Source organism: Vidua chalybeata, chromosome 1 (assembly GCF_026979565.1).
Source record: "Vidua chalybeata isolate OUT-0048 chromosome 1, bVidCha1 merged haplotype, whole genome shotgun sequence".
In the NCBI taxonomy this organism is placed as follows: Eukaryota; Metazoa; Chordata; class Aves; order Passeriformes; family Viduidae; genus Vidua; species Vidua chalybeata.
In genome coordinates, this window is record NC_071530.1 from 5212583 (window position 1) to 5229290 (window position 16708).

Sequence of the window (16708 nt, forward strand, 5' to 3'; positions counted from 1 at the left end):
TACATTACCTTGGAAATAAATACTTGGCTACTACTTTGGAGTAAATAGAGATGGGAACTTAATGGTACCTAAGTGCTTTTCATAGTCAGAGCATCCCAAAGCACTCTCTGGTAATTAAGGCTGAATGGCTGTCAGGAGGCAACAGGGCCCCTTGTAGCCACACTCCCAAATATCCATCACTTTTTGCCTGTGAGTGAGCAAGAATTGATTGGTGAAGGAGTGGTATAAGTTCAGCTGCAGAGATTTTGGGGTTATCCTGATAAAGGACAGCAGTGCCAGGGTAGGATTTGGGTGAGGAGATGTCTGTAAACAGAACATTTTTTGCAGCCATGGTGTGGCTGAGGCCCTATTGCTGAGCTTAGCTCTGTGTGACTCGAAAGCTCCCCAGCTCTGTTGTATTTTGGGCCAGCTGAGGTCCTCGAGGGTAGGGAGACATCCCCATGGGGGTGGTGAGATGACAAGGGACCTCGGGAGAGCTGTGCCCCTTTGACACAGAAGGATGGGATGGGATGGGATGGGATGGGATGGGATGGGATGTTCTCAGACATTTCTAATGGCACTGACCCCTATATTTGATCTGTCCATCCCCTGTTTCACAGCATCTTCAGCCTCCCCTCCCAAAATATCCCAAGGTGTTGCAGACAGCCTTACACCTCACCAGAGCACCCTACACCTGGTAGAGCCAGCCCCCCAGGAGCTAATTCTCCTGTTGCCATGGTTATCTCCTTTTTCTGCTCTCCATAAACACATGGGCAGCACCAATTTTCCAAAATCTAGTTAATTCCCTGCTTCAGCTGCACCCTTACTGTAAAATGCAGGCCAACCCGGTGGGAAGAAATGATGTCCGACTCCAGTTCAGAAGGCTGAATGATTTCTTTATTATAACTATGCTATAATACATTAATACACTATTTAAAGGAAGATACTAAAATTACAAACCTACTTGTTCTAACTACCATATCTAACTCTCTCACAGCTCGTGACCCTCTCTGAAGAGTCCAGCCACAGGTGGATTGGATTGGCCATCAGGCTCAAACAATCCTCACCAGAATCCAATCAAGCAATCACCCAGGTAAACAATTCTCCAAACACATTCCACATGGGAAAAACAAGGAGCAGAAATAGAAATTGTTTTCTCTTTCTTTCTCTCTGTGCTCCTCTATGAAAAATCCTGAGAGAGAGAGAAATGTGCTTGCCACAGCACCCTCAGCACTCAGCTCTGGGGAAAAGGACGTGGACATTCCCTATGAGCGTTATCACACTGTGCCCAGCTGTGTTTTCCCAGTACCACTGGATATTACATTGCTGTTAAATCTATCCTCTCCACACAGTAAATCCCGTCGAGCTCTGCATTTTCCACAGGCTTTCCAAGGTGGGCTCCTGGGATCAGTTTTGCCCAGCAGAGCTGAGGAACACGCAGCTCTAGCCAAGCACTTGGAGAGTGAGAAGGAAAGGAAGCACGGGAGAGGCACACATGCCCTGACCATGTGCTGCCAGCTCCTGCCTCCCTTTTATCCTACACAATAAATGATGGCTGAGCAGCACAAGCTGTTCCTGTCAGCAAAACACAGAAAGAAAACTCTGCTCTTGGCACTGGGGACGTGATAATGACCCTGAATTAGAGCTGTGTGTCTCCAGCACCTGATTCTCCTGCTTCTGTGGGCACAGCCTGAGGTTTCTCCTCCTGGCAGTTGTAGGAACAGGTCCAGGACTTGTTTAGGTAGAGGAAGGATTTAAAGGAGCAATGTCCAGCCTGGATTTCAGGACAGCTTGTGACCAGAGGTTTCAAGCATCTGATGCCCTGTGGAGACCACAGGGGTAGTTGCACAACTGTGGGCAGAAGCAGGGACAGCCTGTCACTGCTGTCACATCAGGGGACAAACAGGGGATGGCTGTGGTGGTTTGGGTTGTGGCAAGGCACGTGCACACTCACTAAATTCCTGGTGTGGTCCCAGTAGCAGCAACATCCCCAGTGATTCCCAGCTCTGCTCAGCCTCAGGGATGGAGGCTGATGAGAAACTGGGATGCCCTGGGACATCCCCAAACCCCCCTTACACCAAGAACACAGGGTTAGACCCCCAGCCCAGGCAGCAGGCACAGTAATACTTCACTTCTCAGCCTCTGAGTAATTTTTGGAAGTAGTTTGAGAGGCTCCCTTTGTAAGCTGTCATTTCTCAGAGCCTTTGATCCTGTGTCTTTTTAATTCCTTCTTTTTGAAGGAAAAACTTGAATACAGCCAGGCAAGATCTCAGGTGCCACTGAGCTCCTCACAGATGGCTGCTGAGTGCTCTTGGAAGGGACATTCCTGGGACAGAGCACACCCAGGCTCTTTCAGAAGTGTCCCTGGCCATGGCAGGGGGTCTAGAATTAGATAATAACTTTAAGATCCCTTCCAAACCAAACCATTATGGGATTCTGTGATGTAGTGCAGAAATCACACATGCTGTCTTAAAAGGAGCAAGAACCATTCAGTACCATTAAGGGGTGGAAAAACTGAGATTCAGGGGTTTTTAATTTGTCAGAAGAGGAGAGCTGCCAAACTACTGAGCACCCAGGAGACACTGCCAAGTGCAGCATAATAAAGTTGAGAGCCAAGAATACAACCAGGACTTTGCTCCTTCACAAGCCTCACAGAAAACACCCCTGCTTTCATTTTCATTTGCCATAATAAGGAAGATTTAACTGTTTGCAGAGCAGAGCTCTGGGAAACAGAGGTGAAAAGCAGCTCCTGTGTGCCATTGCTTATCTGTGGGTCTGCAAGCAAACACAGAGGGCAGAGTGCAAGGCTGAGACATGGCACGTTATCAGTCTTGGCCCAAAAAAACTCCTTTAGCTGTCGGTGATAACCGTGTGTGACATTCCCCTGGTTGGCCAATGCCCTCTGGTGGCTTCTGGAGAGGAGAATTGTGCATTCCCCAAAGAGAGAGGATTTTGAGTGCTGTGCCCCAGGTGTGTGCAGGTTTTAGGAGATATAGGACTTAGGTGGTTTAAAATTATGAAAGAGCTAAATCAAAATCCTTCATCCATAAATGTCCATCTCACACACAGCAAAAGGGAGAGAGGGGAGGTTGTGGGATTCCCTGTGTTTTCCAGGAGGTTGGTTTTGTGGTTTATAGAAACATAAAATGATTTGGGTTGGAAGACACCCTAAAGGTCACCTCATTCCAACCCCCTGCCCCCTTCCGCTCTCTCAGATTGCTCCAAGCCCTGTCCAACCTGGCCTTGAACTCTTCCAGGGATGGAGAAGGGATGGTTTTGCAGATCATCAAAAGACAAATCCTGCTTTATTATTCACATACATATTTTCCTTCCTCATTTTCCCCCTTGCCTCCCTTTACCAGCTGTGCTGTGTGTCTAATATTTGCAAATATTATTCACTGCAGACAGGCTTGCCCAGCTGACTGAATAAGGGCCTCTGCACACCTAACAGCACAGGGGACTGTTTTACATGGAATTTATTGCTTCCTGCCTAGAAGAGCACACACCAGAAATGCCCTTTTCTATGTTCTCAAAAAATCATCCTGTGCAGAGTGAATTTAAGAACAAGTTGGATGGATTGTGCTTTCTATGGGTTGAGTTTGCCAATATACTTGAGGAAAATGCTCTCTTCAGGAGCATCTTTATGATTGAAGCTGTTTGTTTGGGAATATGAAGAGAACCCAGCTCTGCAAGCAAAACCTCTGCTGGCTGCTGTGAGAACAGATCAGGACAGGAGTGTTTGCACTTGTGCCCAGCAGCATCACACACTGCTCTGCTCCCACTGACCTGGAAGCACCGAGCTGACCACCTCTGCCTCTGGTGGGGTTATCCCTAAGGAACCCCTCAAGGAGAAAAATCCACCATGACCATTTTCTGCAGGTTTGGTGCCAAAATGACAGCCTTGCCCAGCCCCAGGTTAAGGGCACTGTCACAGACTGGGAATTCCCTGAGCCTCCTTCCCTGCTGACAGGGCTGGACCCAGTGCCTAAGGCAGAGCAAACACACCACCAGGTCACTGGCTGCACTCACTGAGACTTCATTACACCAAAAATTAGCCAAATCTTGCTGTTAATAACCCAGAGAGGTGCAGAAGGGATGAGAGAAGAGTTAAAGAGTGCAGGTCCTTAATTTCATCTCATATATTCATGCACCAAGTGATCCTTCCCTAGAAACCTCCATTTTTCTCCATAGTCTGGAAAGCAAAAACCAGATTAATTCAACAGAGAGGCAGAATAAGGCATGTCTCCATGCCAGGGAATGGTCTGAAGAAGGGTTTATTCCCAGCTGAGCCAGGGGACTGCTCTATCAACCTATTCCCACCCAAAAAGGTTTACGGACAGCAGTGGCCTCCCTCTACCCCACATTGATTTAAAATACCTCTCCCCACCTTTCTTTCCAGCAGGACCCACAATTTACAGAGGCTTTTCCACAAAACCCTCCTCTATACCTGGGGAAAGGCTGCTCCTTGTGCCAGTCATTATTTAGGACTGAGAAAAGAACTCGTTGTTCATTCCCAAATGTAAAGCTGAGTGTGGATAGTGTAGCACTGCAGGATTTGCACTTCTAGAGATGCTTTATGTTTGCTGCATTTCTCATCCAGCTAATTCCTCCCACGGTTTCCTGCAGCAAGGTTTTGTCTGGGTGAATGGTGATGATAATTTTTTGGACACGGAGCCCAGTTCCTGCCTGGCTTGAATTTTGTCTGTGGCCCTCAGCAGAGCATTTCAGCTCTGAGGCAGCAGCTGCTTCCTTAAAATTGTTTGACTACACCAAAAGTGGCATCAAATTTCCTGATTTTAGACCTTCCTGTTCTGCTCCTAATGGTTTAATTAAAAAAAAAAAAAAAAAAAAAAAAAAAAAAACCCAAAAAAAACCCAAAAACCCCCAAACAAACAAACAAAAAAACCTACTCTGAAAGAAAAATAAATGAAAAATTCCTCTGGCCAACTCCTTGCTTTCAGGGGGGATGCACAGGCATGAAGCAACTCATGCTGTAGATCCAGTCCATGTAGGCTGACACACGTGTGGAAACTGTGGGCTGCTGGTAGGTGTTAGAGTGGGGAACTAACCCAAAACTCACTATCCCATGGAATTCCCAGTGATCATCCCTGTAGCAGTAGAGAGGGTCCCCAGACTCCCCCTGGATTGGAGGAAGGAAAGGAAATATTCAGCCAAATTATCTGGATAGGATTAAGGAGCACTAAAGACTTAAAATATGTGAGAAGATAAAGGCTCTTCCTGGGCTCACAACCTGCCACACACACAAAAAAATTACACTAAATATCTACAGACCTATAATTATCCCATATCTATAACTGCATTATGCATAATTGTACAACCTGCTTTATTTCTATATGTTCCTATATTATATTCCAGTATTGAATCACACATTATGTATTTTTCCACAATTTTTTAAGGTTTCTGCATGGCTGCTTTTGTTAGAAGCCACCTTTGCAGAGAAGAGAATAGAGAAAGAGGTATCAAGTGTTTCTTGACTTCACGTGCCAAACCTCCTTGCCATGATGCTGAGGCCACCTGGATCCTCTGGGATATTGGGAACCTCACAATATCTTCCTTTTCCACCTAATCTGGGCCAGAGGGAGCTGTTGGACATAGCCCAAACTTGCAGCAAGCTCAGCTGTAAACAGAGTGGATGGGAAGGAGCAGGGTGACAAGCAGGAGGCAGCAATGCCTGGCTCAGGGTGCAACAACACAGCAGCACTGGAAGAGTGGACAAACTTCCTTGTAGCTTCACCCTTTGGGTCAGAGGCAACTGCCAAAGTTTCACCCTTGTCCCCAGGATCTGGTCCTTGGGACAGGCTGCTGAGGAGACAGGGCCAATCTACTCTCCAAAATCAGATGGGAGAGGTGCATCCTGAGGGTCTAGATGTTTTTTCCTCTGGAGGAATGTGGAGAAAGCCTGGTTCAGAAGATACTCAGCAGAAAGCAGCAAAGGGGCCAGGATTTGCAGGAGAACTACTGCAGGTGGAGAAATGCCAAAACTAGAACCTGAGTTCTGGTTTTCTTCTGGTTTTCTGGTTTTCAAAACCAGAACTTCAGTTCTGGCAAAACCAGAACCTGAGGCACTGCAAGGTGAGAGAAGAAGGAAAAAGAAAGAGAGTAGCTTGAAACCCCTCTGATTATAGGAGCTCTTTCACTGCATCCTGCCCTCATGCCATCTCCACCTGCACAGAGCATGGTGCCCTCTGCCTGGGATCCCCACCAGTCCTCCTGGGAGCAGATCTCATGGTCCACCACTGGCAGCATCCCCTCCTGCAGCCTGTCCGTGCTGTGCCACCCCTGCACAGGAGAGGGGACACAAGGAAGGGTGACACCTTGGCCCAGCAGCTCCAGGGGCTGAGGAAAGAAGCTTTATCTGTATGGTGGTCCCCCCTGGACACTCCTCCTTCCCCCTCACTCACCACTGACCCCTCCCCAGGCAGTGCCATAGCAGGGATATTCATTGGGCAAAATTTCTGCCTTAGGTGGAAGTGCTCCCAGCTCAACGAATCTGTTTGCATTGGCAGGAGATTCAAAGTGCATCAGGGCAATGTGAGAGCTGAAACAAGGCACAGGTGAAAGATTCCTCTCTGAAAATCCTGGATGAGGCATGAACCACACATCTTCACTCCCGTTTCATCACTCACACAAGGCTCCAGCCTCGGCGTGATGATAGACAAGCACCTTGCAAATATAATTAATTATTCCTTGCAGCTATCACAGGTGACAGCAAAATTAGAGAAATTAAGAGAGAAAAGGCCAAAGTACAGACTGATAAAGGGATAACATTCCCCAAAAGTCTCCTACAGGTTTGGGGTGAATTTTGGTGGACCCTGGGTGGACAGGCATGTCTCTGAGGGGGGTTTGAGACAGTCCTTCACCTTTTTCCTGCTGGCTTTCCTTCATCCTTGAGCACACAGGGCTGTGACTGCAGGCAAGCCCCTGAATCTTCTGCACATCCTGGATCCATCTCTTTTTTTTCCCAAAATGGGGAAAACAGGCCCATCTTGGGTAAAACAGGACTGAGATCATCCACATGGACACCATGGAACACCTCCAAGAGACAAAACCATCTGGGAAATGTCCTTTGCAGCGTCTTCCAGTGCTTCCCACAAATCCAGCCTCACTGGGAGTTGGACTGAACATACACATAAATGCTGGGGAGAGAGGATGCTCAGTATCCTGCAGCTATCTGACAGTAAAAATAATTACCTGTTGGCAGTGTCATTCGGATTCCATCCACCATGGATGAAGATTGCATCCACACCAACGTAGTACTCAGTGCCATCCACCTCCAGGAGGTTGTGCTCACCCAGAGCCACCCAGTAGGATGTCTTGGGGGCCTAGAAATGAATCACAGAGTAATTGGTGCAAAATCTATTCCGCACTGAGCGCTTTGCCATGCAATTCCTGCACAACACAGACCTTCCACCCATGTCACCATTTCCAAAGCGCCCTCCACCACAGGATTTTCCATACACTGTAGCCAAATTTGCTGTGAGTGGGTCTGGAGAAGGGCAGGGAAGCTGGCGAATTAGCAGCTGAGGGAGCTGGGGGTGTTTAGCCTGGAAAAAAAGATGCTCAGAGGGGACCTTGTTGCTCTCTGCAACTGCCTGAAAAGAGAGTTCTAGCAAGGCGGGAGTTGGTCTCTTCTCCAACGTAGCAAGTACAGAATGAGAGGAAATGGCCAATGGATATTGGGAAAATTTTCTTCACTGAAAGGGTGGTCAGGTCTTGGAACAGGCTGTCCAGGGCAGTGGTGAAGTCAGCATCCCTGGAGGTGTTTAAAAGATGTATAGATGTGGCACCTGGGGACAAGGGTTTAGTGGTGGGCTTGGCAGTGCTGGGTTAATGACTGGACTCAATGATTTTAGAGGACTTTTCTAACCTAAATTTTGTTTCTACGTTTTGTTTTTTGTTTTGTTTTCTGAATCAGGCACGTGCTGCCTGCAGTTTGCTGGTGAAGAACCTGAAGGTGCAGCATCAGCTACTGCAGTGCTGAGCTTGGTCTTGAACAAGAAGGTTCATTTTTCCATTTCTGCACCTTTCTGGAGCAGAGTGTGAAGGGCCAGCTGGTTACACTTTATTTTAAGTGCAATCACTAAAGGCAGGAGCAATTAAAGGGGAGTGTTGGCTTGCTGGTGTCCCATGGCATTGACACTTTGTGCAGCATGGCCTGAGAGCAAGCAAACACCCCTTTTGTTCCACCTTTCCATCTCTGTGCAGGTCTCTCAGGATGCACACCCATGAGGAATGCTCACACTCATGCAAATGCACCTCCTCTTATGCAAATCAGCAATCAGCTTGATTTCCACTCCCAGGAAGTCAGCGATTAGTATGTGAAATCAAGGCTGAAGCCAGCAGAGGTTTCCAGCTCCCCTGATTAAGTCAGCAGGGAGATGTCCAGCTGTGCAACGCATGGCACCAGTGGGGAGCTCTGAGGAGGAAAAGGGTCTGGCTCCCACCTGCAGCAAGAATGAGGAGCAGAATGGGAGTTTTAACTGTTTTTATCCTACTCACATACTGTAATAATGCGGTGACCCCAGAAAGGGGAAGAAATGCTGATGTCGGGCTCCAGCTCAGAAGGCTGAAGGATAGTTTTATTAAAACTATACTATATTACATTAATATATCATTTAAAGAGAGTCTATCCTATTCTACATAATTACTTCTTACTTACCTATCAACTAACAAACAAACTTGTGACTCTCTGCTGAGAGTCTGAGCCACAGCTGGATCCCATTGGTCACTGAACCCAAACAACCTTCACCAGAATCCAACCCAGCAATCACTGCAGGTAAACAATCTCCACACCACATTCCACGTGGGGAAAACAAAGGAGCAGAGATAAAGATTGCTTTCTCTTCTTCTCTCTGTGCTTCTTCTGAGAGACAGAATTGTGTCTCTCTGTCCAGAGAATGTGAATGCCACACTCACACACTGAGGCAGTGTGCTGCAGTCATGACCCATTTGCTGCTGAAAAGGGCTCCACCACAAATGTGGGTGTAGTACTCTGGGTCGTTGGGGTAGGAAATCTGAAGTGATACCTGGATCTAAAAACAACATATATTACACCCAAGCCATGCCATGCCTCTGCAGAAACTGTGTGGTTTTGGACAGTGGAGGATGTTATTTTTCTCACTGTTTGTTTTTTTGCAGCTGTTTGGTTGGGCTCTGTGGCCTCCAGTCACTCACCCTGCCAGCACATCCTTCTGAAGAGCATCCCTCAGGGCAGTCCCAGAGATTGCCCCTAACACAATAAAGCAAGGAGAGCAGTTTGTTGTGTACTAAAGAGCAATGGTCACCACAGCCAGCCAGGTCTGGAAGATGGAGTGGCTGAGGCTTGCACGTGGTGACACTGTGGTCACTCTCCATCCTGGAGTAAATTTTTCATCCTCCCTAAGTGAAAAAGACCGTAAGAGTTCTACAAGATACAAAGCTCTCGTAGAAATTTATTTGTTTCCCACACTCCAACCCCACATTTTTGCACCATGCTACATCCCCTTTTCTTTTGGGTTGCAGGTTTTTGCTCCCTCAGAAAACTCCCAAATCTTTCTCGTGGAGATAATGCTCCCACAATGGAGGAAAACCCTTCCACATTGGGTTTTGGCCTAGCACAGAAACAGAAGAGAAAAAAAATTCAATATGCTCTAATCTTCACCACTTAGAAGCTGAGAGCTTCACCCTTTCCCAGCTCAAATAAATTGCAACTTACCCAGGCAACTGAGAAGAACCAGAAACTGAAACATCTTTAATGAAATGGTTGCAATTTTTTCCAAGAAAATGTCTTTTTATACTAAAATATCTGCCAAGAAGCTGTGTCTAAATCTGGGATCAATGCAGTTCATCTATACCCATAACTCATTAAGCTGATCAAAAATGTTCTCTCTGTGGAAAAAACCCAACTGCTCAATGTAGAGCCCAAGGCTACACAAACACCTCCACACTGTATGGTTCCCACAGAGACACGAGGCAGAAAAATCCTGAGAAATTTGGAGTTCTCTCAGATCAAGTCAAAAACAAGGCAGGGCAGACCCAGGCTCGAGAGGCCGTGGGTGCACATGTTGTATTATTATGCAGATGTTGTGTCATCTCTCTTGTAAGAGATTTGTTTGTCAGTCCAGCTTTCTGCTGCTCCATGTGACGTGAACTGATCTTTGTCAGAAACCACAGCTTTTTTTTTATATCCCCATTAACTGCAGTTTTTTATATTTTGTGCTTGTGGAATGTTATTATTTATATCCATGTAATGGTTGAGGGTGCAATCAGGGAGCATAGTAGATGCATTAGTTCTTCACTTAAATATAGATATAGATATAAATGTAGATAATATAAATATAAACACAGCCCTACTTTTTGTTTCCAAAGAGGAAGGAAACAAGAAATGCCTGCAGCTGATGGAAATCAGACTGGCTTCCATGGTCAAGGGAAATCCTCTTGGGACACAGAGGCCATGGATGAGTGGGAAGTAAAGCTCACCTTGAACTGCAGTCAGAGAGCAGCTGTCAAGTAAAAAAAGGGAAATGTAAGAAATGAACTGGAGAAGACAGCAAGGGTCACCTAGCCAGGTGTGCTAATGGGATCCACTCTCCAAGGAATGGATGATCCAGGACCTTTCCCATATAGACCCTACAGTTCTCTTTCACAAATCATTTTTATTTTAGTGGGAGCCATAAAAAGTTCAGGGTGGTATTTCAGCACTGAGACCCCTTTTTAGTCCTTGAGCACATTTTCCCCCTTACATCACAGGTCATTTTTAGCTCCCAGTCAGTTTTGGTAGGAGGTCAGAAAGTGGCCTCCTACCCAAGCAGTCTCTTCCCTCACCTTCACTGCATTCATCATCCCTGTTAGGCCTGGCCAACTCACTCATTTCTTACCACTAATTTATTTTTCCAAAGGCTTTCTGTGTTCCCTACAAACAGCCATGTTTAAGAATGCAGTTGTTTATTCTCCTTTTGGACATCAGGCATTTATCTTGAGCAGTTGTTTGTCCATAATCTGTCCTCCACAGCCATGCACACGCCATCCTCGCCGTGGCTTTGATGCTGGGCTGTGTTGTAATGCCCAAAGGAGAAATAAATTACACTGGGGATGATGAATTGCAGCTGTTTTCAGAATTCCTCCACTCCAGGCATTGTTTTAGTGCAGAGCTCTTGAGGGATGTCTGCACTTCCTCCTGAGACCCACAATGATCATCACATCCAACTCCAACACCACAAAACCAACTCAAGCAGCCCTGTTTGAGTCCACAGGGCAAAAACCTTTTATCTCTGAAACAGAAAGGTCTCATCCATGCTGCCTGTGGGGCCTTGGCCACAGTGGCTTTCCAAACCATGTGTAAAAGTTGCTATGAGGAGCACAGGCTGGTGCAAACCAGTGTTAAGCCAGTGTGTTAACAGTTTTCTGTCCAGAAAAAGCAGAATATCTGAGTTGGTGCTCTAGCACTGTTTAGTTAATTGGACCTCTGGCATTGTTTCAGTAATTAGTGACCTAGCACACTTTAATTGGTACACAGCCTTTTGTCCTCGTTCACAGAGGATCAGGATTAAATATTTTGATGGCAGAAGCATTTTCTAGGTGAGCAGAATATTTTAGGAGGGATAGGAAGCATAAGGAAGGGTCTTGGGGAAAGATTCCAGAACTGTACAAGCAAATAGGGATATTTGGGTGGACTTGATCAGATCCAGTGCGAGTTATTGAGCACAGAAATGAGGATGAAATAATCTTTTAGGGAGGCCTTAAAGCACAAACTGAATTCCAGACATACATATATATATATATATATATATATATATATATACATACTCACTTCAATGTTTAAAACGTTTATCATATTTAAAGTTGCTCTCATGAAATACAGACACTTACTCCATATTTACTGATGGTTCACAAGGGGATGTTTGATGGAGAGGAAAATGGGCTGAATAACATCCCAGTTCAGCACACCCTGGGCACACACATTCATGAGAAATGCTACCTGATCAATTTATTAGGCAGCTGAAGTTCAGAACTGCTGCCTGATAAATTTATAGGGCAGCTGAGGTGCAGGGAAGTTCTAATGCACACAGAAACTGCTCTGAGAGTTATTTTTTAAACAAGTTTGGGGGACAGACTGTTGAAGGCACATGGGACACGGTAAAGTTACAAGATCAAGGGATCCCCTGTTCACAGGGGATAACAAGTAAAAGGGAAAGGGATAAACAAAACACAGGGACACAGGTCTGGCAGACAAGGAATGAACAGGGTGGGGATTAACAAAAGTGTCTAAACCAGCACTAATGGGACATAAAGGAATTAACTACAGGCAGAGCTTTGGAGAGAGCTAATTGGGAAGGTGCAACTGGTAAGAAGGAAAAAAGAAGGTGAACTTGAGAATTTGGGGTACTCAAGGGGGCTATGCAGGACAAGTGGTTGGACTTGGTGATCTTAGAGGTCTTTTCCAACCTTAATGATTCCATGATTCTGTGACTTGGAGGCAAGGAGGAGATCACCCAGCAGGTGTGAGGGTCTTGTGTTCCCACTGGGGGCAGCCCAGGCTGGGTCCCAGGAGCTGGGCAGCAGAAATCCCAGGTTCTGGGGGTTGCTGGAGATGTCAGGCCTCGTATAATGTTCTTAACATGGACCACTGCATATGGCAGAGTTACTGGTTTTATTTAAAGCCTTTTCTGCACCATCTGGGGAGGTGATGGATTCAGGACTGCTCTGGCACATGTTCTACACAGAGAGTAAACCAGTGCATAAGGCTCAGTGAGTGGGGAGATGAGTAACAGCAACTAACACCCCACTTTTTATCATCAGCAGCGTGTGACAACACCCAGTTTACTTTTGCTAATTGTTTCAGTTGAATTCTGGCCTTGCAACTCTGTTTTAAGTATCACATGGACTCGGGTCACTGTGAAAATAATTTGAATGTTTTCTTTGCAAGAAAAGAGCAGCTTAGAGCCCCCTCCAGCACCTAAAGGAGCTACAAGTGAGCTGGAGAGGGACTTCTGACAAGGGCATGGAGTGTTGGGTCAAGGGGAAATGGCTTCAAACTGACAGAGGGCAGGTTTGGATTAGATATTTAGGAAGAAATTCTTCCCCATGAGGGTGGTGAGGCAGTGGCACAGCTGTGCACCTGAATCCTTACAGACAGATATCTCTTAAAAAATAAATTTATATATTAAATAAAAAAATCGATATGGTAAATATTTATATCAGGGCAACATATTATTGGCAAATTGGATGGAATAGATGAATCAAACGTTCTTATCATTAAACCCCCATAAAAGATTTCAGCTTGTCTGAGAGTAGAAGATACAAAAAGAAAACCATCTCCCCTGGTACAGGCAATGATACAATTTTCAGGAATAACATTTTACAGCTGGGTGCTGTAGGAAGATTAAGGATGGTTAGACTCTTAATTATCCAAAACACTGCTCATCAAATCAAGGTCAAAGGGCTCCTTTAAGCAGCAAAACTTGCTACCTGCTTTAATATGTTTAATGATTGATGATTAATTTTGAGCATCCATAAAGCTCCATTGAAATCATTAACTGTTCATTTGCAGCTTGTAATGAAATGTTTTGTTGAGTCAGACCAAAGTGCTCAGTTAGTTGTAATTTCACAGTGTTATTTCTTAATATTGATTTGATTACACTGAAAATTCTAAAGAGAGGAGCAAAACATCAATAATTCAAATTATTTAAGCATCACACAGAACTGAAAGAAAAGTCTTGAGAAATAATGTCTTATTTATTTACTTCTAATAGCAGAGTAACTTGATCTTGCTCCGAATTCTGCAGAACCTTCAGTCTATAACTCAATCTCCTGTTTCAGTATTTAAGTAACCACTGCACTAGAAAGCAGTTTACTGAAATCCACAGTTTTCATAACTCTTAAGAGTTATGGGTGTGATTTTTCTACAAGCAAATAAATTGTATACTTTATAAAAGTTAGTCTGTGGAACGTTATAAACACTCCTAACTCCACTGAATTAAAGGAAAAGTTTAGTATTTATGACATCAGAATCTCACCCACTGTGCTTACTGGAAAATCTCATTTTGACTTTAAGTAAAGAGGAAAAAGTACAAGATAAACAGCTTACATTCTGTCTCTGAGTCCTTACTCAACATGGAAAAAGTAGTAAAAAACATTAATATATAGTGTTTCAATATGCTTATTAATTTAATTTCAGTGCTTTTCATTTAAAGTGAAAAAGAAAATGCTATTCACTGAAGGAAAAAAAAGGTGGAAAAGCAAATCAGGAGCTTATGTGCAATTTGTAACAGGAAGGAATGTACATTAAAAGATCTAAAGGCTATTTTAACTATTTTTTTTTTAATTTCTACAGGTAGACTGAGAGCTTTTCCAACATCTTCTCTGTCTGTAGTAGCCATTACACAGTATTCCTGTAATGTCTTTAGGTATTTGAGCCCTCTTGCAAACAAGGACAAAACTCCTTTAATCACTTTTCTGCTGCTCTTACACCCTGTTGCCCCTCTTCCTTCTCTTTATCTCAATGACAACAACATTAAATTCTCACTAGCATTTCCCATTTTCTCAAATAGTGACTAATACAAAGCAAAATGCAGTTTTTGTTTATAAATCCTGACTTCCCCACGTGTAAACAGGGTGGTTACTCATTTAGTTTTCTAATTATCTCATAAATCACATCTCGCCCCAGACTAGAAATTCATCACCTTAAATTGCTACAACCTGCTCTGTAGCTGATGCCATCCTACTCTTGCAGCATAGAGGATTTTAAAAGTTCTGCAATTTAATTTATTTTTTTTTAAATGAAAAGAGTTGGTTTTTTTTTTAATAATGTCTAAAAATTAATATTCTGTATCTAAGCGGGTTGTCAGTATGTACGTTTGTGCTTTTCCTACATGTGTATTCATGCACTCAAGACTGACAAGTTTTTATCTCAGTTGAATGCTCAGGGAATAGCATCAAGGCACTTTTTTCTTATCTTCCCTCCTTTCTTCTTTTTGACATCACACACAATCTCTGCCATACCTGTTCTTCTCAACATCAGAATTTCTGGCAAAAAACCCCAAACCAGCTTGTGGCCTCAAAGCGATGGACACAGGCAGGAATAGACACACAAAAACATATCTGAAAGAACAGGATTTCAGCCAATGTCAGGAAGCTCAACATAAAGAGCAGAAAAGGGCTGAGTGCTTCCATGTGTGGATGTGGCTCAGTTTTCTCTGGTTGGGGTAGTTTAGCTGCAGATTCTCTCTGTTTGCAGTGTCACATGTTCCAGCCAAACCAACAAGAGCCCCTGAGAAGACTGCAGCTGAAGAACACGTGTACCTGGATGCACAGCAAATTATTTTTGCCCAAGGATAAGGATTTCCCTTGCTGGGAATTCAGAGAATTCACAAAATATGAAGAGGTTGGAAGAGACCTCAAGATCATCGAGTCCAACCCAGCCCCAACACCTCAACTCAACCCTGGCACCCAGTGCCACATCCAGGCTCTGTTAAACACACCCAGGGATGGGGACTCCACCACCTCCCTGGGCAGCCATTCCAGAACTTTGTTGCTGCAGGCCCCCAGCTGGGTAACAATTAGCATTGACTCCATGATTCCAGAAGGCTGATCAATCACTTTATTATACTGTACTCGTTAAGAAACCCATCGCCCTTACAGAGAGTCACGATACAGGTGAACCCAATTGGTCCTTGAATCTAAACATCATCACCATTGGCCAATTAAGAAACCACCCTTTGGTAAACAAATCTCCATAACACATCCCACATGTTCACAACAACAGGTGCAGCAAGTGAAGATAAGAATTGTTTCTCATTCTTTTCTCTGAGCTTCTCTCAGCCTTCCCCAGGACAATGCCTGGGAAAGTTGTGCATTGCACGCTGTGGCCAGAGAGCTGCTGCCACAAAACTTTATCACAAAACTTCCTGATATCCAACCTATATACACTTGGTGCAGCTTGAGACTGTGTCCTCTGGTTCTGTCAGTTCCTGGAGAAAGAGCCCAAGCCCAGCTGAGCACAGCCACCTTTCAGGAGCTGTGGAGAGTGCTGAGGTCAGCCCTGAGTCTCCTTTTCTCCAGGCTGAGCACCCCCAGCTCCCTCAGCTGTTCTTCACAGGGTTTGTGTTCCCAGCCTCTCTCCAGCCTTGTTGCCTCCTCTGGACATGCTCAGCAAGGGAAATTGCAGGTGTGCTCTCATCCAGCAGGAAAACCAACACCAGCACATTGAACAGGGATGGCAGAGCCAGAGATGACAGGCCTGGCCTGAAACGAGTACAGGAAGGGCTGGAAGGAAGGACAAGGCTCTTGGACTCACTGGGTACCTCCAAACCTGAAGGAGATCCTTGGCCAGACTAGGACCAGTGGAATCCCTGCTGGCAAACCCCACTTGGTAAGGGTGTGTGTGCACCAGGGAGTGCTGCAGCCCTGCCCTCCCATCCCTGGGCACTCAGCTGTCTGTGCTCGGGGCCAGCTCTGACACAGTGGAGCTGAGAGCTTGGGTCAGACTGCTCTGGAAACTGCTCCACTGGAGGAAATGCCAAATGAGAAGGAAAAGCACCTGAGAAGCCCCATCTGGGGCTGTACCCTGGGAGAGCTTCTCTGGCCCTTGCACTTGGTTCTGCTTGAGCTGTGTTGTTTAGGGTGCAGCTCCCCATCCCTTCTTCCCCCACTCCCCATTTCATGGCCAGCACTTTAATTCAGCATTTTCACTGTGTTTGGAGCACGTGGAAAATGAGTTCCTTGCTGTTAA